This window comes from Lolium rigidum, chromosome 3 (assembly GCF_022539505.1).
Source record: "Lolium rigidum isolate FL_2022 chromosome 3, APGP_CSIRO_Lrig_0.1, whole genome shotgun sequence".
In the NCBI taxonomy this organism is placed as follows: Eukaryota; Viridiplantae; Streptophyta; class Magnoliopsida; order Poales; family Poaceae; genus Lolium; species Lolium rigidum.
In genome coordinates, this window is record NC_061510.1 from 244,545,549 (window position 1) to 244,568,189 (window position 22,641).

The following is a 22,641-nucleotide window of genomic DNA, read 5'->3' on the forward strand; positions in this document are numbered from 1 at the left end:
GCCCCTAAACTGACTACATCTCATCTAACGAGTGTTGGGGAAAGGGTTGGGAAATCTCCGTAAAGCGTGCGATTTCTCGAAGAATGTCATTTGGTGCACACGCCCTACGGCATCTTCGGCTGCGCCTTATTCCCTTCTCCTGCAAGCCCTAGAACGACTACATCTCATCCCCTGACGGTGTTGGGGAAAGAAGGGTTGGAAATCTCCGATGGCGCGGTTTCTCCAGAGATGTTGTTGGTGCACACGCCCTCTACGGCATCTTGAGGAAAGCTGCATGTAAGCCACTACCCCACCCAAGCCCACAGACCGACTACATCTCATCTAACGGTGTTACAGAGGAAAGGGTTGGGAAATCTCCCGATGGCGCGGTTTCTCGAGAGATGTCGTTGGTGCACACGCCCTCACATCTTGAAAGGCACGCCATCAGCCCACCCTGCTGCAAGCCCACTGAACGACTACATCTCATCTAACGGTGTTGGGGAAAGGGTTGGGAATCTCCGTGGCGCATCTCCACTTTTCATATCTTACATCTGAGTTAAATGATTACACAAAAATAAATGGGAAATTGATTTGCCATGTTGAGATACTCATTTGTGCCATGGAGCATCTTCATCATTTAATCTTCTTGACCTTAATCATGGAGCATCTTCATCATTTAACTTGATGCTTGGATCAATATTCACTCTGAAGGGTGGAATTTCATCAAACTTATTATAATCTTCGACATGTCTTGTCTTGTCCTCCACTCCCACGATGTTTCTTTTTCCGGAAGAACTATGTGGCGCTTTAGCTCATCGTTTGATGTATTTGTTTCCTTATGTTCCTTTTTCTTGGTTTGCTAGACATATCCTTCGATAGAAAACATGGGCCACATCCTTAGCTGGACTGAATGGTTAAGTCTCTATGCCCAAGATTGTTCGAGATCCACTTCGTTGTCATTCCACATAACTTGTCTACTGTACCCGCCTCCTGTTTTGTTGACCCATTGCTTACCTAAACAAAGGGACCTTAAAGAAGGTCCATGCTCAAGTTCCCATATATCCTCTATGTAACCATAGTATGTGTCATTTGGGCCTTCATTCATTATTGCATCAAAGCGGACACCCTTGTTTTGGTTGGTGCTCTTTTTATCTTGGGCGATCGTGTAAAATGTATTCCCATTTATCTCGTACCCTTGAAAGTCACTCGATCGAAGATGGTGATACAGGCCAGCAAAGTACATGCTGATCTTCAATATCTTCGTTATTGGAGATGTTTTTGCAACCAACGCTGAGAAAGTCGACATGTGTTACACGTCTAATCCAATCGTTCAAGCGCTAGGGTTACTAGGGCGTAGAAAGTTCTTGTGGTCACGATATCACTGGAGCCACCATGGTGGAACTTGTCAGAGTGTGTAGTGTGCTTGAGTCAAAGAAATCCCGATCCTACATATCATTGATTTCCTTCCCTAGCGTGCCTTTTCCATAGTCTCCCTTCATGTCGCGATTCGGGAACGCACCAATCGGCTTAAGGTCGAGGAATAAAGTCAACACGGAATTCAGTGACCTCCTGCTGTTCCATAGCCCTTGGAGATGCTTCCTTACAGCCTGCTTGTGGTTATGGACATATTTCTTCAAGACTCCCATGAACCTCTCGAAGGGGAACTATATTGTGTGGAAACACAAGGACCGAGAATGGAGAATCTCATCGACCAGGTGAGCGAGGAGATGTGTCATAATATTGAAGAGAAGGATGGTGGGAACACCAGCTCAAAACTGACGAGGCATTGGACCACATCATACTTGCAACCTCGGTAGAATTTCTGGATTTATTACCTTCGAGAAATTGTTGAGGAATGCACATAGCTTCACAATGGGCGATCGAACACTTTCGTAGAAGCCCCTCAATGCAATCGGAAGCTAAGCTTATTGTCATTATCACGTGTAGAGTCATGAGACTTCAGGTTACGGAATGTTTTTCTTCTCCATATTTATTATTCCCTTTATATTGGAGGAGAAGCCGAGGCGGGACCTTAATCTTTATAGAACATTCAAAAAATATTTCCTTCTCTGCTTTTGTAAGAGCGTAGCTGGATAAATGACGTCCTTTAACTCTCTCATGCAGCTTTTGGGGTCTTTCCAGCGTTGCTTTGGTCCTCACATGTATACCCTGGTGTATCTTTTGTCTTCCCGTACACGCCCGCAGAAAGCCCTAGCGGGGTTAACGCAGAAATTCTTCGTCGCGTGCATCACATCGATTGAAGAGCGGACCTCTAAGACTTTCCAATCCTTCTAGCTCCCAAAAAAAAATAGATTTCTTCTTCCACATGGGCGCAGTGTCCGTGCATCGTCGTGACCGGAACGGACGCGATCCGCCGAGGACCTACCCAGCTATATTACATCTAGATCCTTGACCATACCAAATATATCAACACCATCACGATGGGGAGGCTTCCTCACGGTGATCGGCCTCACCGTTAGCAATGCTTGCCTTTCTTTCTTACGGGATGGGTAGTCCTAAGAAATCGACCATGCCCCCGAGGTACCCGACCTTCGGCCTTTTTCCAAGCCAATCGCCTTGAGGCTCATGTAAGCCGGTGCGTGCATGCATTGTATCCCTTGTTTATTTGTCTGCAATCTTACCAAGAGCCGGGCCGAGTCGGTGATGGATCCATGAAAAGCATCGCTCTTGGGTCAAATTCCTCCTGCTTGTGCTTATCGTCCCACACACGTGCACACATGCAAAGGGACCACGGATGTAGAAGTTCTTCGACTAATGGCTTCGGGTACACATCAATGTCGTTCTCGGGTTGCCCGGACGCTTGTATGAGCACACGGCATCATAATGAACTTCCAGCTTCATGCACAGCCAGGAGGAAGGTTATATACAAAGAGTCACGGGCAGGTGCTATGGTTGCGAAGCTGCTTGCTCTCCAAAAGGATTCATGCCATACGTACTTAGACCAAACCTTAAGTTCCTTGCATCCTGTGCAAAGTTTGAGGAACTCTCTATCGATTTTCTCCCATTGGGATCCATCGACGCAGGTGCCTCAACATCACGTCTTTCTTACGGTCTTCTTTGTGCCATCGCAACAACCTGGCGTGCTCTTTATTTCTGAACAGAAGCGTTTCGGTGCGGCGGTAGTCATGAGGAGCATCCACATACACATGAGGAACCCTCTTCTTGGGCGCTCGCCTCAGCATCACCTAGGTTAGCTCGTTCGATCTTATACCAGCAATGCGGTGCACACATCGGGACATGCATCCAAATTCTCGTACTCACCCCGCGGTAGAGGATAGCAGTCATTAATGCATGCATGTATCTTTTGCACATCTAATCCTAGAGAGAGGCCCAGAACCAATCTTCTTCGCTTCGTCTACGTCTTGGCGGGCGGGTCGTTACCTTGGAGAGCTTCCTCTTAATTATTGTCAGCAACTTTCAAATCCTGAGTCGGTGACACCGTTCTCGCCTTCCATTGCAACAATTCCGACAGTGCTCCCTAACTTTTATGGCCATCTTCGCAAGTTGGGTATACGATTTGTTGTGATCTTCTATCATCTTGTCGAGAGGCCAACCTTTCCTTTTCGGTTTCACATTCTCTCCTTGCATGGCAATGGCCCGACCAAGATCATCATCGAGCGAGGCTCATCTGGTGCCTCTTGATCTTCTACTTCATTGTCTTCATTGCCTTCTGCGGTATCATCGTATTCAGGAAATTGGGATAACGATCATCATCCTCTTCCTCTTCTTCAATGTCTTCCATCATAACCCCTCTTTCTCAGTGCTTGGTCCAACAATAGTAGCTCGGGCATGAAACCGGATCGCAGAAGGTGGTGCATGAATGAGACCTTCAGTGGCGTAATTTATGGTATTCTTGCAGTTCACACATGGACAATACATGAAGCCACCATGTTTGTTTGTCTCCCTCACGACCGTAAAATTATCCAGGCCCGGTGAAATCGTCAAACCGTCAGGTCAATGTACATCCATTGCCGATTCTATCGCATGATATAATTTAGCTGATCAAAACCATTACGGAACATCACGATGTATATATACACATACATTTATCAATTACGGATGAAAAGGATAAAGTTGTTAACCTCGATGAAGAAGAAAAAAATAAGTTAAGTGTGAGCCAGGTTTGTGTAAACTCAAGTGGCGAATCCTCTTAAGCATTTCATCAAACACCTCTTGTGCATGTGAAGAAGAGAGGAGAGCAATACACCCCTCTTGTGAAGAAAGTGAAAAAATGGCCAAGTGTGGCTCACACTTAGGGCGGGGAGCTGTACAAATAATGGCTAGATTGGGGACCCTTGTCCCGGTTTGTAACACAAACCGGGTCTCCATAGGGATGAGGGCTTTGGACCCGGTTTGTAATACAAACGGGACTAAAACTTCAACGGTTGACTTGCTGTTTCAACTGCGCCGTTACTGCCGTGGTTACCTTTAGTCCCGGTTTGTATTGCAAACCGGGTCCGCAAGCCGCTACCAGGACAAGCTCCCGGCGGGTAGGGTCGATCCTGAGAGCAGAAACGAACCGGGACCAATGCCACCATTGGACCCGGTTTGGTTCAACACTGGGACATTTGCTTGGGACCAAAGGCCTCTTCTCCACTAGTGATAGTGGTTAGGAATTATGAGTTGACTGAAGCTCGCAGCCTATGAGGATATATTCTCCTTTCTAGCTCCTCTCTTCTTGTTATGTTTGCTTCGTTGAGCCCCTTCTTGCTACGAAATTTCAGCAACAAGGTAAAGTCTAATACAATAATACCGAGTTTCTTTAAAACAAATTATGTACAAATAAAATTTTAATATAGGGGAATATTTGGTAGCTTCGGAAAGCTTACAGTATAAGAAAACTTTAGTAGCTTCAAAGAAGATAATAGAATTAGTTATAGATTATAATAGTTAATGTGAAGATGCATCTTATCTCTACTATATTAAATGGCTAGAGGTGGTAGGATGGTTGGTGCGATACTGTCTGTCTACCCAGGAGTTCCGCCCAAGGATCCATCCGCGCGAATACCGAATGGGCCATTCCCCATCCAATTTCTCACCCACCCACGCACATGAATGCCCACGATCAACCGCCCATAGCTCCCGGAACACGATCTCGCTGGCTGTTCTCCCTCGAGCAGCGCTCGCAGAATCCGCCTCCCGGCTTCCGCGTCCTGCCCTTCGCCTCCCCATACATCGACACACTTCCTCCCCCATGATCTCCCGATCCCTGGTCACGCCATAGTTAGCCCTCTACCACTACAGAGACATGGCATCTGGATCCGACGGAGATCCGGCATCCTGACCCGGCGGCGATGCGCCATCTTGACCCAGCGGCGAGGGGTTCTGAGGACAAACGGCATGAGGAGTGAGGACGCACGGGCCTGAACACGCGGTGTCGCTGTTGTCCGATGCTGCCGGCCGGCCGTGGCCTATGCGCTCCGCCTCTCCTTACATCTGTTCTCTTCCCTCATATCCTTCTCTCTGATTATTTGGATAAACAAGATGCAGGGTGCAGGAGAAACGTCCATAGAAAGGAGCGCTCGACGCGGACCTGCTTGCATTTGGTGATCTCCAATTTATTATTTGTGGGCAGTTCACGAGACCGCCAATTCATCTATTCTTTGCTTTTAACTGATTGTATAAGGGCATATAGGTTCTGGTTATTTTGTTTTGAATTGCCAGGATGGCAAGATAGCAGGTACTACCTCTGGTCATCTTTAATTGACGCAGGTTTACATATGGGATAGGCTAAGTTTGTCTCTCCTCCGCGTCGATTTAAACCGACCGGAGGGAGTAGTACTTACCGATATGCATAGGGGTTTCGGATCCATGATAGTTCTCTGAATTAGCTTGAGCAGTTACAGTTTCTTTGCGGGAGTTGTGGTATCCTTGTGATTTAATCATTTCTGGTGCATTTGTTGTAGATAAAGCAGAGGGCTGGTCAAGAAAAGAAATCTAAACCATCAAATTGATCAAATAATCTGAAGCATAGGTAAAGTTTTATTTCTTCTGAATTTTTCGTTGTCTTCCAATTTAGATAATGTGCGAGTGTCGAAACATGGCCAGCTCACAATGTATGTGGCTTTTATACTTAATTGGGTTGGAATGATGGCTGCATGAGTTATTATATTAGATCAAGTGTGGTCGGGTTGATCCCATCTTGCAGTAATTGAAACAATAATTACATGATGCTGGTCGAGTATGTGTCTCTAGCCTTCGGTCTATTATTAGCGCAGTTTCTAATCTTGCCTTTCTTTCCAATATCATTATGTAATTTCTATATTGGACCATGACATACACAGACTTGATCTATAACATTTTCTCCACTATATTAAATGGCTAGAGGTGATGGGATGGTTGGTACATCCGTCCTATCGTATGACATCCCGCGCTTGAAGCCATCTCTCACAAAACAAAACCGGAGCAACACAAAAAAAGTCTCACACAAAACCGAGAGGAGGAAAACCGAGATCGGTGCTGGAGAGAACCGGCATCGCCGCCTTGACCTCCCTCCGCGTGCTGCACACTCCCGTCCCTCTGTACACCAACGACGATGAGCCAGGGATTGGGGCCACGCCGCCATCTCACACAGTGGTAGATGTGAGCCGAACGGATCGATCAGAAAAAATCTATTATGAGCACCTCAATGTTTGTGGAATGTTGATATTCGACCTGGTATGTGTGACCTCTCTGCTTAGATTCTCAATCATGCACTCTTGTAGAATTTATTTTTTCAGTTGGCAATACTTATGTCATGTGCTCCTCTAATATGTAGAGACTCAGTTCTGGTGTAATTTTACGATTGTTGCATATTTCTGAAAGTACTGGGCGAAGTAAACTGGCTCTATAATCTTGCAGAGATTCGTGTTTGGGGTAATTTCACGGTTGCTGCATATTTCTGAAACTAATTGGAGAAGTGTTTGGCTCCATTTTGTTTAGTGGAAGATCTGAACCATATGTTATTTCCTCTATACATGGACCTAAAATAAACTTAAAAGAAAGATGATGCTGAAAAAGGCAATGGAAAAAAAATCCCTAGCATATACTTAGCTTCATTTAGAAAATATCTGATTCAATGTTTTAACATCGATGCTTACTAATGATTTTCTCAATGCAGCGAGACATGCAACAAGTGCAAGCCGGGTTATCCCTTTCAAATTATAGCGCAAGCCTAATGTTGTCGAGTTCCTTTCTCTCTACAATCAGCCTAATTTGTTGAGTTCATTTCTCTCTGCAATCAGTTACACGAATGAATATCAGATGGTAATGCTTCGATGCACCTACTTGTTTTCCTCTGGAGTGTCCAAACACCAATTCTATTTTATGATCTGTATTTGGCTATCAGACAACTTCTCTGTTATCTGTTTTTGTTTCTGCAATAGTTTTTTCTATTACATACTGTTTTCACGTTACTTGGTAAATACCAAAGTACCAAGCCTATCTATTCTAGCTCAACCAAAGTACAGTATACTTAAGGGCTGAAATGCCTTCTATTTTGTTGCTCCTATTTAAGGGCTGAAATACCTTTTACGAATGCCATCGGTTCATCAAGTATAATTAGAGACTATGGCTTAAACAAGGACACAGATTCATCTTGGAGCTCTAGGCATTTCATTTCAAAATCATGAAATCGATGGTAGCCAAGTACTAAATTTTCTTTTGGTCGGACGTATCACTCGGTTGTGTAGATTTTTCGTCATGTACTTGTTATTAGTATATCCTCTCATTCGGTTTTTAGTTAGTTTTCCACTTTTAATTGTCTTCGTGAAGTTAGTTTCTGCCTTTCAACTTTAATCACCCAATCAGATACATCCGCAATTACTTTTTTTGTAGGGCATTTTGCAGAAATGGGGGGAGGAGGACGGTCTAAAGTGTCACAATAAAGAGCACTCTTTCACAGGTTCTTGATACACCTCATCGTACAACCCTCCCAGTTACCTATATTGTTCTTTGTACTGCAGTGAAAACCTTTCCCGTATGAAGTTTGCATGATCATAATTACTACTGGCTACCATTAGTCACATGTTTTACATCATTGTTAAGTCTCATGCGCTTTCTTATTTTGCAATGCCACAACTTTGCATTGATGTTGTATTGATGTTGTATGTATTTCACATTCACTATCTGTTATATATATTTACTCTGTTCCATAATTCTTGTTGTGGTTTTATTTAAAATTTAATCTAAAACCACGACAAGAATTATGAACGGAGGAAAAACTATATTGCGAAGTCCTCCCGATGAACCCGTGAAATTTTATGCTGAACGAGGAGGCCACCACGGAGCCGGACTAGGTCGTCTTTTAAGTCATCGCTGCCTTAGACCCTCCCACGTGCAGGCAATCGTGAAACCTCCGGACCAGGTCCAAGCACCCCTGTCCTGCAACTCGCCATGGCAGCGCACGACGAAGGCGGCACACGTGCGTTTGATAACGCTGAGGTTGTTTGCTCTATACATATTTCTTACTGGCACCATTTAAATTTGTGCTTTCTTTTTTGCATCTATGGTTCCAGCTCGATGTGTCTGTGTCACTGAATATCTTCGGTTAGATTAAGAGTCCTGTATGGCAGCTGTAACCAGCTAAGCCTGGCTAAATGGGGTAGCAGTGGAGTTGAACCAACCTCTATTCTTCCCTAATTTCTACTCTATCTCTTATGTCACTTGTTGGATCTTAACACATGATACGAAGTGAGCTTGAAGTCTCTTGCAAAGAATTCAATAAGCATCACATATATATCTACTTAAAATAGTTTTTACAGTGTATGTGCTATGGACAGAATATATCAGATACTCAGATGATCATCAGGAGAGGGAAGCGCTGGCTTGGCTTGTGACTGCTCCTCCAAGATCACAGTCTGTCTCACCACAATGAGAGGATGTAGTCTCCATGGTAAGAACTGAAAACACTATTCCTTTTAGATTATAAAGGAAGTGCAATTGGTGTTTGCCCTTCCATCATAAATAGACAAGTGCAATTGACATCATATCATACATATTCTAAAAGATCACGTCTTTGGTGCCATGGTTACTTTGCTAAGAACATTTGTCTATGGTTGTAAATTAATTTGATCTCGTGAGGCCTATACAATTGAAATAGCATTTGTAGTAGGGGTAACCAAATAAGTAAATGTTTCCGTATGGCAATATGTCTGTATGGCATGCTCGTAAGCTTTCATGTGATCTTTGCCATGTCCAATGCTGGTACAGATATAGCAAAGATGACAACAAAGAGCTTGGAATTTTTATTTCAGGTTTATGTTATAGAGGCCATATTAGATTCCCATCTTGTCTCAAGTCTGATGCTGCCCGTGCTACTGATTTTTTTTTCCATGCCAAAGTACAATTGGTTTTGTAGATGAATTAAGATTGTAAACGTATACTCATGGATAGCTTATATTGCACTACGTGACCATATAAAAACTGTCTCGCAATGCTGACCCTTTCTTTGGCGTAACAAGTGATTACATAGTTAACGGTAGCGAGAAGGCATGGTTTGTTCTACTAACTTTATTACCACGTAATCATTACATATAATGTACTTTCATGCTTATACCTCAACCTGGATTATATTAATAAAATGTATCTTCACATTAACTATTATATATAATCGATGACTAATTCTATTATCTTTGAAGCTACTAAATATTCCCTATTCTAAAATTTTATTTGTATATAATTTGTTTTAAAGAAACTCGGTATTATTGTGTTAGATTTAACCTTGTTGCTGAAATTTTGTAGCAAGAAGGAGCTCCACGAAGCAAACATGTAACAGGAGCTAGAAAGGAGAATCTATCCTGATAGGCTGCGAGCTTCAGTAAACTCATAATTCCTAACCACTATGATTGATAATCTCCATCAAGAAAATCACTTAGTTTGCTTTTCATTAAGAGTTCACATATTGCACCTAGCTGCACATGGCTATCAGCAATGGATTCTGGATATCGTTGCACCAGACACATAAAAAATATATTGTGTTGTAAGTTTTCTCGCTATTTTCCTTCTTTGTATACGAATGGCTGGCCGAAGAGGATCTCCTGAAGTTGCTAAGAAGCCAGTTCAACGTGACTTATACGGTTATACCGCTGCCACTTCAAGAGCTTAATCATTGTTAGATGGTATCCTTTTTTTTCAGCCTGGTTTGTAATCGTAAGCCGGCCTCCCCAACCATATCCGTAATTAGGGGTGTAAACGGATAGGATAATTTCCGCACCGAAACCGGCCCCGAATCCGTTTTAAGTTATCCATATTCAATTTTAAAGAATCCGATGGATAAAAATATCTGATTTCGAAGTGGTGCTCTGGATATGGTATAGCAAATAGAATGAGGATATGGACTATTTGAAATTTAATTAGGATAACCCGAAGTTTTTAAACTGGATAATCCGATTTTTGAGTCAAAAGTCAAGGCCAAAATTCACAAGGTTAGTAGTTATTGAGTTACCGGATTCATTTCGCAAGCATATTTGGCACTAAATTCCACCAATTCTTGAGTTTTAGTGTAAATTGTGTATCTTTTTTCTTAACTACATAAGACCGAAAGTTTAAATCTCTCTCAAGATTTACAATAACTATAACTATCTACCAATTAGAGCATATATCCGACTATATTTGTTTCCGGTCTGACTCTGCCCGTTTCCGATTCGAATCCGCATTCGAATCCAAAAACGGTCAATATCCGCTCTGATCCGGATCCAACAAAAATATGTGGTAAAGGATATGGTATGAGCAAAATCTGATCTGATCTGATCTGATCCGTTTACACCCCTATCTGTAATGGAACCTTGCAAACCCAAGTATGGCTTTATATTAATTAAAACTAGACAGAGATGCCCTTTATGTAAAAAGGTGGCTAGCATAATTATTTCTATTCCAACTTGCATGAAGGTCATACTATTTAATGAAACTCAGTTCATACTTATTTGCATCATAGTAGAATTTCATGTCTTCTTATGTGCCCGTTTTCATCCTTCTATGTATTTTGGAAAAAATAATGAAAAAGATGATGTGTAATCTTTGCTTCCTTCAGCTCAAAAGGTTACTCCATTGATTGGTTTGACCACTGAGGCTTCCATTGGAAATAAGTATGAGGATCAGCGGTGGCAATAACAGTGAGGGCCATGAGTAGAAACCACAGGCTTACCATATAAAAAACCATTTAGATTTTGTTTAAATCTATTTTCATTCATTTCTGCTCATTTTTTGCGAGCTCGGATGATTTCTTTTGGTTAGACTAGCTTGCTAGGGTTTGTCCTAAAAATTACATATATTTATAATTTGTTTAAAATTGATTTATAGTTTGCTAATGGGAGCCAACTTTGGTAGGTTGTATCATTGCAACTACGGAATGTGTCGAATAGATGTATCTTCCTATGTGAGTGAAGCTCCATAGCAACACACATACACCTTAATTTCCAGTTTCTTGCTTTTATGCATATGGTGTAGAGTTTTAGCATTTTTTAATCTAATTACAGTTGATGAATAGTAGAATCTTACTTTTTTGAAATATCATGTGGCTATTTTATGCACCTGAAATTATATATCATGTGGAATCTTTACCTATAAGCAACATGAAAAATTTGAGGAGACCGTGGCAACGCACGGGCATTCAACTAGTAGGAACTAATATTGCAATCAGAATATTGCGGATATAGATAAAAGCATACTCTACACTTTTGTTGGATGATGAACACATTGCGTAGGATTACACGAACCCTCAATGCCGGAGTTAACAAGCTCCACAATAATGCTCATGTTTTAGTAACCTTTAGTGTAAGATAGATCAACAGACTAAACCAAGTACTAGCATAGCATGCACACTTGTAACCTTCATGCATATGTAGGAGGAATAGATCACATCAATATTATCATAGCAATAGTTAACTTCATAATCTACAAGAGATCATAATCATAGCATAAACCAAGTACTAACACGGTGCACGCACTGTCGCCTTTACACACGTGTAGGAGGAATAAAACTACTTTAATAACACATCACTAGAGTAGCACATAGATAGTAGTGATACAAACTCATATGAATCTCAATGAGATCATTGTATTGAAGTACATGGAAGAGAGATGAACCACATAGCTACCGGTACAGCCCCGAGCCTCGATGGAGAACTACTCCCTCCTCATGGGAGCGAGCGGCGGTGATGAAGATGGCGGTGGAGATGGCAGCGGTGTCGATGGAGAAGCCTTCCGGGGGCACTTCCCCGTCCGGCGAGGGTGCCGGAACGAGTTCGTCCCCGGATTGGAGTTTCGCGACGGTGGCGGCGCCCACAGGTCTTTCTCGAGTTTCGTCAATTCGTACTTGTGTTTTTAGGTCGAAAGGGGTTATATAGGCGAAGAGGCGGCGCGGGAGGGTCGACAGGGTGGCCTCACCCTAGGCCGGCGCGGCCGGAGGCCAGCCCGCGCGGCCCTATGGTGTGGGGCCCCCCGGCCCCTCTCCGAGCTCTTCTTCGGTGTTCGGAGCCTTCCGGGAAAAATAGGAGGTTTGGCGTTGATTTCGTCCAATTCGAGAATATTGCCCGAACGACCTTTACTGGAACCAAAAACAGCGAGAACAGACAACTGGCCTTTCGGCATCTTGTTAATAGGTTAGTTCCACAAAATGCACGAATATGACATAAAGTGTGCATAAAACATGTAGATAACATCAATAATGTGGCATGGAACATAAGAAATTATCGATACGTTGGAGACGTATCGGCATCCCTAAGCTTAGTTCTGCTCGTCCCGAGCGAGGTAAAACGATAACAAAGATAATTTACTGGAGTGACATGCCATCATAACCTTGATCATACTATTTGTAAAGCATATGTAGTGAATGCAGCGATCAAAACAATGTATATGACATGAGTAAACAAGTGAATCATATAGAAAAGACTTTTCATGAATAGCACTTTCAAGACAAGCATCAATAAGTCTTGCATAAGAGTTACTCATAAAGCAATAAATTCTTAGTAAAAGGTATTGAAGCAACATAATGGAAGATTAAGTTTCAGCGGTTGCTTTCAACTTGTAACATGTATATCTCATGGATAATTGTCAATGCAAAGCAATATAACAAATGCAATATGCAAATATGTAAGAATCAATGCACGAGTTCACACAAGTGTTTGCTTCTTGAGGTGGATAGAAATAGGTGAAGCTGACTCAACATTGAAAGTAAAAGAATGGTCCTCCATAGAGGAAAAGCATCGATTGCTATATTTGTGCTAGAGCTTTGATTTTGAAAACATGAAACAATTTTGTCAACGGTAGTAATAAAGCATATGCATCATGTAAATTATATCTTATAAGTTGCAAGCCTCATGCATAGTGTACCAATAGTGTTCGCACCTTGTCCTAATTAGCTTGGGTTAACACTGATCATCATTGCATAACATATGTTTCAACCAAGTGTCACAAAGGGGTACCTCTATGCCGCCTGTACAAGGGTCTAAGGAGAAAGTTCGCATTGGATTTCTCGCTTTTGATCATTCTTCAACTTAGACACCCATACCAGGACAACATAGACAACGAGATAATGGACTCCTCTTTTAATGCTTAAGCATTCAACAACGAGTTAATATTCTCATAAGAGATTGAGGTTTTATGTCCAAACTGAAACTTCCACCATGATTCATGGCTTTAGTTAGCGGCCCAATGTTCTTCTCTAACAATATGCATACTCAAACCATTTGATTGTGAAAACCGCCCTTACTTCGAGACAAGACGAACATGCATAGCAACTCACATGAAATTCAACAAAGAGTGGATGGCGTTCCCCGAGTAAACATGGTTATCGCACAACAAGCAACTTAATAAGAGATAAAGTGCATAATTACATATTCAATACCACAATAGTTTTTAAGCTATTTGTCCCATGAGCTATATATTGCAAAGGTGAATGATGGAATTTTAAAGGTAGCACTCAAGCAATTTACTTTGGAATGGCGGGAAAATACCATGTAGTATAGGTAGGTATGGTGGACACAAATGGCATAGTGGTTGGCTCAAGTATTTTGGATGCATGAGAAGTATTCCCTCTCGATACAAGGTTTAGGCTAGCAAGGCTTATTTGAAACAAACACAAGGATGAACCAGTGCAGCAAAACTCACACAAAAGACATATTGTAAACATTATAAGACTCTACACCGTCTTCCTTGTTGTTCAAACTCAATACTAGAAATTATCTAGACTTTAGAGAGACCAATTATGCAAACCAAATTTTAGCATGCTCTATGTATTTCTTCACTAATAGGTGCAAAGTATATGATGCAAGAGCTTAAACATGAGCACAACAATTGCCAAGTATCACATTACCCAAGACATTTTTAGCAATTACTACATGTATCATTTTCCAATTCCAACCATATAACAATTTAACGAAGAGGAAACTTCGCCATGAATATTATGAGCTAAGAACACATGTGTTCATATGAACCAGCGGAGCGTGTCTCTCTCCCACACAAGCATGATGTAATCCGATTTATTCAAACAAAAACAAAAACAAAAGCACACAGACGCTCCAAGTAAAGCACATAAGATGTGGCCGAATAAAAATGTAGTTTCAGGGGAGGAACCTGATAATGTTGTCGATGAAGAAGGGGATGCCTTGGGCATCCCCAAGCTTAGACGCTTGAGTCTTCTTGATATATGCAGGGATGAACCACCGGGTGCATCCCCAAGCTTAGAAGCTTTCACTCTCCTTGATCGTAGTATATCATCCTCCTCTCTTGACCCTTGAAAACTTCCTCCACACCAAACTCGAAACAACTCATTAGAGGGTTAGTGGACAATAAAAATTAACATGTTCAGAGGTGACACAATCATTCTTAACACTTCTGGACATTGCATAAAGCTACTGGACATTAATGGATCAAAGAAATTCATCCAACATAGCAAAAGAGGCAATGCGAAATAAAAGGCAGAATCTGTCAAAAACAGAACAGTCCGTAAAGATGGATTTTATTAGGCCACCAGACTTGCTCAACCGAAAATGCTCAAATTGAATGAAAGTTGCGTACATATCTGAGGATCACTCACGTAAATTTGCATAATTTTCTGAGTTACCTACAGAGAATTAGGCCCAGATTCGTGACAGCAAAGAAATCTGTTTCTGCGCAGTAATCCAAATCTAGTACTTACTTTACTATCAAAGACTTTACTTGGCACAACAAAACACAAAACTAAGATAAGGAGAGGTTGCTACAGTAGTAAACAACTTCCAAGACACAAATATAAAACAAAGTACTGTAGCAAAATAACACATGGGTTATCTCCCAAGAAGTTCTTTCTTTATAGCCGTTAAGATGGGCTCAGCAGTTTTAATGATGCACTCGCAAAAGATAGTATGTGAAGCAAAAGAGAGCATCAAGAGGCAAATTAAAAACACATTTAAGCCTAACATGCTTCCTATGAAGAGGAATCTTGTACACAAATGAATTCATGAAGAACAAAGTGACAAGCATAAGAGGATAAAACACGAGTAACTTCAAGATTCTCAACATAAAGAGGGGAAACTTAATATTATTAAGATGCATATAACCATATTTACCTCTCTCATAATAACTTTCAGTAGCATCATTGATGAAATCCACAATATACCCATCACTTAAAACATTCTTATCATGGTTCATATGCATAGAAGTATCATTAATTTTGGCATAAGGAGAGTTCTTTTCATTAATAGTAATTGGAGCAGGATTATTATCAAGAATTTGAACATGGTAGACAAGTTGCATATTAAGGGAATTGTTTTTGGTAACCCAATCATGACTATGAAAAGTTTCATAAGGATAGTTAGAACCTATATCATAGCATTCTTTGTAATAAACATCGAGAGATCGGAGGCACGAGTGTCATCATAAGAAATAGAATAGTTATCTTTCACAATCGGTTTATCCGTGTCCACACCATTATTGTTATTAGAAGGAGATGTATCAAGAACATAATGACCAGTAGCTAAAGGATTTGCAAACACCTCTTCCCCAAGCTTAGAGCTTTCTATATCATTATGGGAGGAAGCATGGATAACAACGACACTATGGCAATCATTATCATCATCATTTTCAGAATTAATTTCCCAGAGATTTGCAATATCAAAAGTAGTGTGCTCATTCAGATCATGATTGCTAATGTATGTAAAGGGCATAGGAAGATCATCGTATTTAGATTCATTATCACAATAATCATCAGGAGCAACATACTTACGGTTACCTATCGTTATCTCATATACGCGGGGATATGCTGTTACCTCTTTCTTTTTATTCTCCTTCTTCTTCTTCTTCTTATTCTTCTTCTTCGTTCCCTTCTTCTTCTCCTTCTCTTCCTTCTCATCATTCCCTTCTTCAGGAGGGAGAGGCTTGAAGGGTGGCTTGTCCGCATAACCTGATTTACTTTCAGAAACAATAGAAGAAACTTGGGAGGATCCCTCCTTTTCATTAATTAGTTGAAAACACACAGCGGTCCTATCATATTTTGGCAAGGTGTCATCTTCTAAAATATTTTGTATGTAAGTATTTGTATGGCTATTATCAATGCAATAAGAAAAACACCCATGCATGACATCATCAATATCAAGATCACTCATATGTAACAAAGAGATTTTTCTCGACGAGTTCTTCACACCCCAAAAATAAAGTAAGTTCATCATGCTGATTAGGAGTAATTTCATCATCACAATACAAATTTGCAGCACTCATTGGGTTCAAAATATCACTGGAGGAACATTGAAAATTAAAATGACCCACTTCATGGCAAACTTCACAAATAAAAGGATAGAGGGCACAAACTTTTTTACCAAGATCATCTAGAGCCCTAAACCACTTTCTAGTTTTTTCATTAGCATGATGGATGCAATATTCATCTTTGATTTGATTAATTCCACAAGGTCTATGTATTCCACAAAAATTAACATGCTTATAGGAAATAGCATTCTTAGGAGTTTGAGCATGCTTATTGCAATAATTAACAACAATTTCATTCTTCATGCAAGCCTCTTTAAAAGGTTCATGATACTTATCAAAATTATTTTTAGGCAATTCGAAATGAGAAGCAAAGGCTTTATAAAGATTTGCAGCAACTTGAGAGTCAAGACCATAAGTAGCACTCATATTTCGAAATTCATCGGTATCCATAAAAGCTTCAATGCATTCATAATCATAATTTATACCCGACTCTTTACCTTCATTGTTCTCCCATCCTTCAGCGTTGTCCTCAATCCGATCAAGGAGGTCCCACCTAGCTTCAACCTCCTTGCTTGTGAAAGATCCCTCCGAACACGCGTCCGGATAGTCCTTGTGTTGTCCCGAAAGCCTCGCATAAAAATTGTTAACAATAACATTACGGGGGAGCTCATGAATGGGACATTTGAGCATTAGTGATTTCAATCTCCCCCACGCTTGAGAAATACTCTCTCCATCACGAGGATAAAAGTTATAAATATAATTCCTATCAATATGCACTTCATGCGGAGGATAAAATTTAGAATAACAGAGAGATGCAATTTCCTCCCAACCAAGAGAATGCCTATTCTCCAACAATTTATACCAATGCGCTGCTTTACCCGACAGCGAAACAGAGAATAGCTTCTTCCTCACTTCATCCATAGAGATACCTGCACACTTGAATAACCCACATAATTCGTGCAAAAACAGTAAATGATCTCTAGGATGGACAGTTCCATCCCCTTTATAGTGGTTGTCCATAACACGTTCAATAATTTTCATGGGTATTTTATACGGAATACTTTCAGCAGGTGGATTTAAAATATCGGAAGCATTATTAGAGTTATCGCATATGGGAGATAAAGCATTATCAGAACAAATTTTCTCCCCTAAAGATGGGAAGCTAAAAAGACCACAAAAACTAGCTTCCCCAAGCTTAGACTTCTTCATAGCATTAGCAGTAATTGCATTCATACTAATAACATCGCTACTAACATGCAAATAAGGTTCCATAGGTTTTTTAATTTTCGCATCAAACAATTCTAAATCAGGAAAAAGATTAAAAAGCTCACTAAATTTTTTGTTGTTTTCCATTATGCCTAACTAGTGTAAACAAGAAACAAAAAGTTGCAATTGCAGGATCTAAAGGAAATAGCTTCGAGTACTTACAATGACGGAAAATAGCTTGGTAGGCGAGGTCCGGAGTGTGAGTACCTTTTACCTTTCCTCCCCGGCAACGGCGCCAGAAAAGTGCTTGATGTCTACGGGAGCTTCTATTCTTGTAGACAGTGTTGGGCCTCCAAGTGCAGAGGTTTGTAGAACAGCAGCAAGTTTCCCTTAAGTGGATACCCAAGGTTTATCGAACTCGGGGAGGAAGAGGTCAAAGATATCCCTCTCATGCAACCCTGCAACCACAAAGCAAGAAGTCTCTTGTGTCCCCAACACACCTAATAGGTGCACTAGTTCGGCGAAGAGATAGTGAAATACAGGTGGTATGAATAAGTATGAGCAGTAGCAACGGTGCCAGAAAAGTGCTTGCTGGCGTGTAGTTGATGGTGGTAGTATTGCAGCAGTAGTAACACAGTAAAACAGTAAACAAGCAGTAGTAACTCAGCAGTATTTAGGAACAAGGCCTAGGGATTATACTTTCACTAGTGGACACTCTCAACATTGATCACATAACAGAATAGATAAATGCATACTCTACACTTTTGTTGGATGATGAACACATTGCGTAGGATTACACGAACCCTCAATGCCGGAGTTAACAAGCTCCACAATAATGCTCATGTTTTAGTAACCTTTAGTGTAAGATAGATCAACGAGACTAAACCAAGTACTAGCATAGCATGCACACTTGTCACCTTCATGCATATGTAGGAGGAATAGATCACATCAATATTATCATAGCAATAGTTAACTTCGCAATCTCCAAGAGATCATGATCATAGCATAAACCAAGTACTAACACGGTGCACGCACTCGTCACCTTTACACACGTGTAGGAGGAATAAAACTACTTTAATAACACATCACTAGAGTAGCACATAGATAGTAGTGATACAAACTCATATGAATCTCAATGAGATCATTGTATTGAAGTACATGGAAGAGAGATGAACCACATAGCTACCGGTACAGCCCCGAGCCTCGATGGAGAACTACTCCCTCCTCATGGGAGCAGCAGCGGTGATGAAGATGGCGGTGGAGATGGCAGCGGTGTCGATGGAGAAGCCTTCCGGGGGCACTTCCCCGTCCCGGCAGGGTGCCGGAACAGAGTTCTGTCCCCCGAATTGGAGTTTCGCGACGGTGGCGGTGCCCCTGGAGTCTTTCTCGAGTTTCGTCAATTCGTACTGTGTTTTTAGGTCGAAAGGGGTTATATAGGCGAAGAGGCGGCGCGGAGAGGGTCGACGGGGTGGCCTCACCCTAGGCCGGCGCGGCCGAGAGGCCAGCCCGCGCGGCCCTATGGTGTGGGGCCCCCCGGCCCCTCTCCGACTCTTCTTCGGTGTTCGGAGCCTTCCGGGAAAAATAGGAGGTTTGGCGTTGATTTCGTCCAATTCCGAGAATATTGCCCGAACAGCCTTTCGGAACCAAAAACAGCAGAAAACAGACAATCGGCCTTTCGGCATCTTGTTAATAGGTTAGTTCCACAAAATGCACGAATATGACATAAAGTGTGCATAAAACATGTAGATAACATCAATAATGTGGCATGGAACATAAGAAATTATCGATACGTTGGAGACGTATCACCGTCGCCCTGCCTCCGACCTATATAAACATGGGCGCCAGCATCTCATCTCCTCCGCACTAAACCCTAGCCGCCGCTCCCGTAGCGCCACTCAGTAGATCCACCATGAGCAGCGCCGGGCGCGGCTAGGCTACCGCGCCTCCACCTCCACCTTCACCTCCCACTCCACCTCCCCCGGCCTCCAGCTCCGACGACGGGTTCGACTCCGACGACAGCACCGACCTCCTCCACCCGGTCAGGGACGCCGCGGACCTGGCTGAAGCGGAGAAGGAAGCAGAGGAGGAGCGGGCGGCCCATGCGGCTGTCGACGCTGAGCTGGAACAGCGCAGGCTGGCGGCCGCCACTGCAGCCGAGGACTCTGACTCGGAGATTTCATGGTCATCCGATGACCCTGATGCGCCGACGCCGGAGGAGAAGGTGGCGGAGCAGCGGGCCCTCGTCGCGTCTTTCGAGACGCTCAAGGACGAGGCCGCCAACGCGAGGCTGGAGCAGGCACTGCAAGAGGACGCGGCGGCGCACCGAGCCATAGCGGCCGCGCGGGAGGCGGCGGAGAAGCGGGCCACGGAGCGACGCAACGACGGTGCCGGCCCGTCAGAAACCAAGTAGTCTAGGTCTTGTATAGTTTTTATGTACTTTCTATCTTTGGTTTTCATATGAATCAATCGCTCCTGCTACAAAACCAAAGGAATTGTATGAGATCAAACTATGTTGCAATTCAAAAATGGGTCGCCCCGGTGGGAGCACACCCAGACGCAAACGGACGCGCGGTCAAAATATGTCCGCTGGGCGACGCAAACGGACGCTGCCGACCACTTTTGGGCGTCCGAAATGCGTCGCGCCGCTGGAGATGCCCTTAAGGCCTCGTAGGGCGGTCCGCTCTGGCGACGGTGAGCTGCCCTTTCATCTGGCAAGCGAGGGATGCGCGGCTGGAGCCTGGCGGGATGGCAGCGTAGCACGGCGACCATGATCTGATGCGTTTGTACGTGGCTAGGGCAGCGGTGGGCCTAGATCTAGTCCAACAGGCCTAGGTTTGGGTCGCATCTAGGATGCCTAGGGCAGGACATGGTGCATGTGGAGCTCGAATCTCTTAGGGCATCTCCAGCGGCGCGACGCAAATGGTCGCTGAGCGACCGTTTTCGTCCGCCGTGACCGGAAATGCGTCTGGGCCCTGCTCCAGCGGGGCGACGCAAAGTGACCGGCCCGTCCGCGGAGACGCAAACCTGGCCCAAATATGCGGCAGGTTTGCGTCTCCGCGGACGCTCGGCGGTCGCGCCGAGTGACCGCCGAAAAAGACGTAGGACCCGCGCATCAGTGGCAGCGAGGCCGATATAATTCCCGCCACTGGCCATTCCCCGCGCGAAAAAGCAAACTAGACCGGCGCGAAACATTCCAGAAGCGAAACATTCCAGAAGCGATGGACGTCCTCGCCGCCGCAGCCACCGCCATGGATGCGGATCAAACCCTCGCCGCCGCACCCGCCGCCGCCCCACACTCCCCCGTAGCCACGACCGTAGCCACAATGGAGGGTCCACCGGAAGCAAAGCGGGCCGGCACCGGCGGCGGCCGGGAGACGAAGGCGAAGGCTGCAAAGAAGGTGCTCTCCCCGGAGGAGAAAGCGATCGAGGCCGCGAAACGTCGCTGCCGGCGCAGGAACCAGAAGATGAAGATTTCCGCGGCCGCCAACCAGCAGGCGTGGCAGATGCAGATCAAAGCTGGCATCGCGCAAGTAGCCATCCATCCGACCTTGGCGGAGGGCAACATGCTCGTCAAGAGAGAGGGGATCGCCGGCGTCGCTCCTCCGTCCTCGTCGGTCAGCTCGGTAAGTTCCCAGCTGCGTCCTGGAACTCCCGCTCCCTTGCAGGGCCACCCGGCGTCGCGGTTCGCGTCCGGCCTGCCGCCGGTGGAGTTGACCGGGGCGGCGGAGCAGTTCAACGGGGCGGCTGTTCCCGACCTCAACCGGACTCCTAGAAGCGGTGACTCCAGCTCGGGCGCGACACAGAAGACGCGCCAGCTGCCGGAGGAGAGCATGCCACAGCCCCGTACCCTGTTCGACGAAATGGCGCCGGCTGCCCCGACGATGGACGACCCGGTACGTGAGCTCTCTCAATGTGTGCGTTCGCCGTGTTTCATGCGTCTGACGTCCGGTGATTCGTAGGAGTATTGGAAGGACCGCCGTGACGCTGACATCCAGGAAATTATCTACGGCGGCGGCTTCGTTCACGGTGATCCGGCCGGGACACCGCTGGATGACTGGGAGCCAACGGCAGATGAACGCGCGGAGGACATCGAAACCGCACGCCTGTTCGCCACCCAGCAGACGCAGCCAACACCCGTGTCGGTGGACGACTTCGACGACGCGCCAACAAAGCCTGCGAAGAAGAAGGGGGAGAGCCACAGGACACAAGGCTTCGTCGACGAGGAGGACAAGTGCTTGTGCGAAGCATGGCTTGCATCGAGCAATGATTGCATTAATGGCGCGCAGCAAAAGGGCAAGGTCTATTGGGCCAAGGTCTCGCAGCAGTACAACGAGACCAGGCGGCACCCGCCCTACAATATCACAAGCCCTCGGACGTTAGAGTCCCTCCGAAAAAGATGGAACTACATCAAGCAAGAGACAGCCAAGTTTTGCTCGGCGGTCGAACATGCTATTAACAACCCCGTAAGCGGCGCTGGCGTCATGACCAGTGGTAAACACGATAGAACCATCATCATTCAACACTATGTGCATCATTGTATGTACATCATTGGCGGCTATGAATGCAGGTATCCCGCGCCTTGGAGAAGTTCAGGGCGACGCATAAGAAGGGCTTTCATATGGTCCATTGCTGGGACGTGCTCAAGAACGCCAACAAGTGGATGACAAGCTATGCGGCCTACAACGAAGCTGTGAGGAATGGGACAGCGATCAACCTCGACGGCAAGGACGACGATCAAGGCCGTCCAGCCCTTCCACCTCGTCCACGAGGCCACAAGGC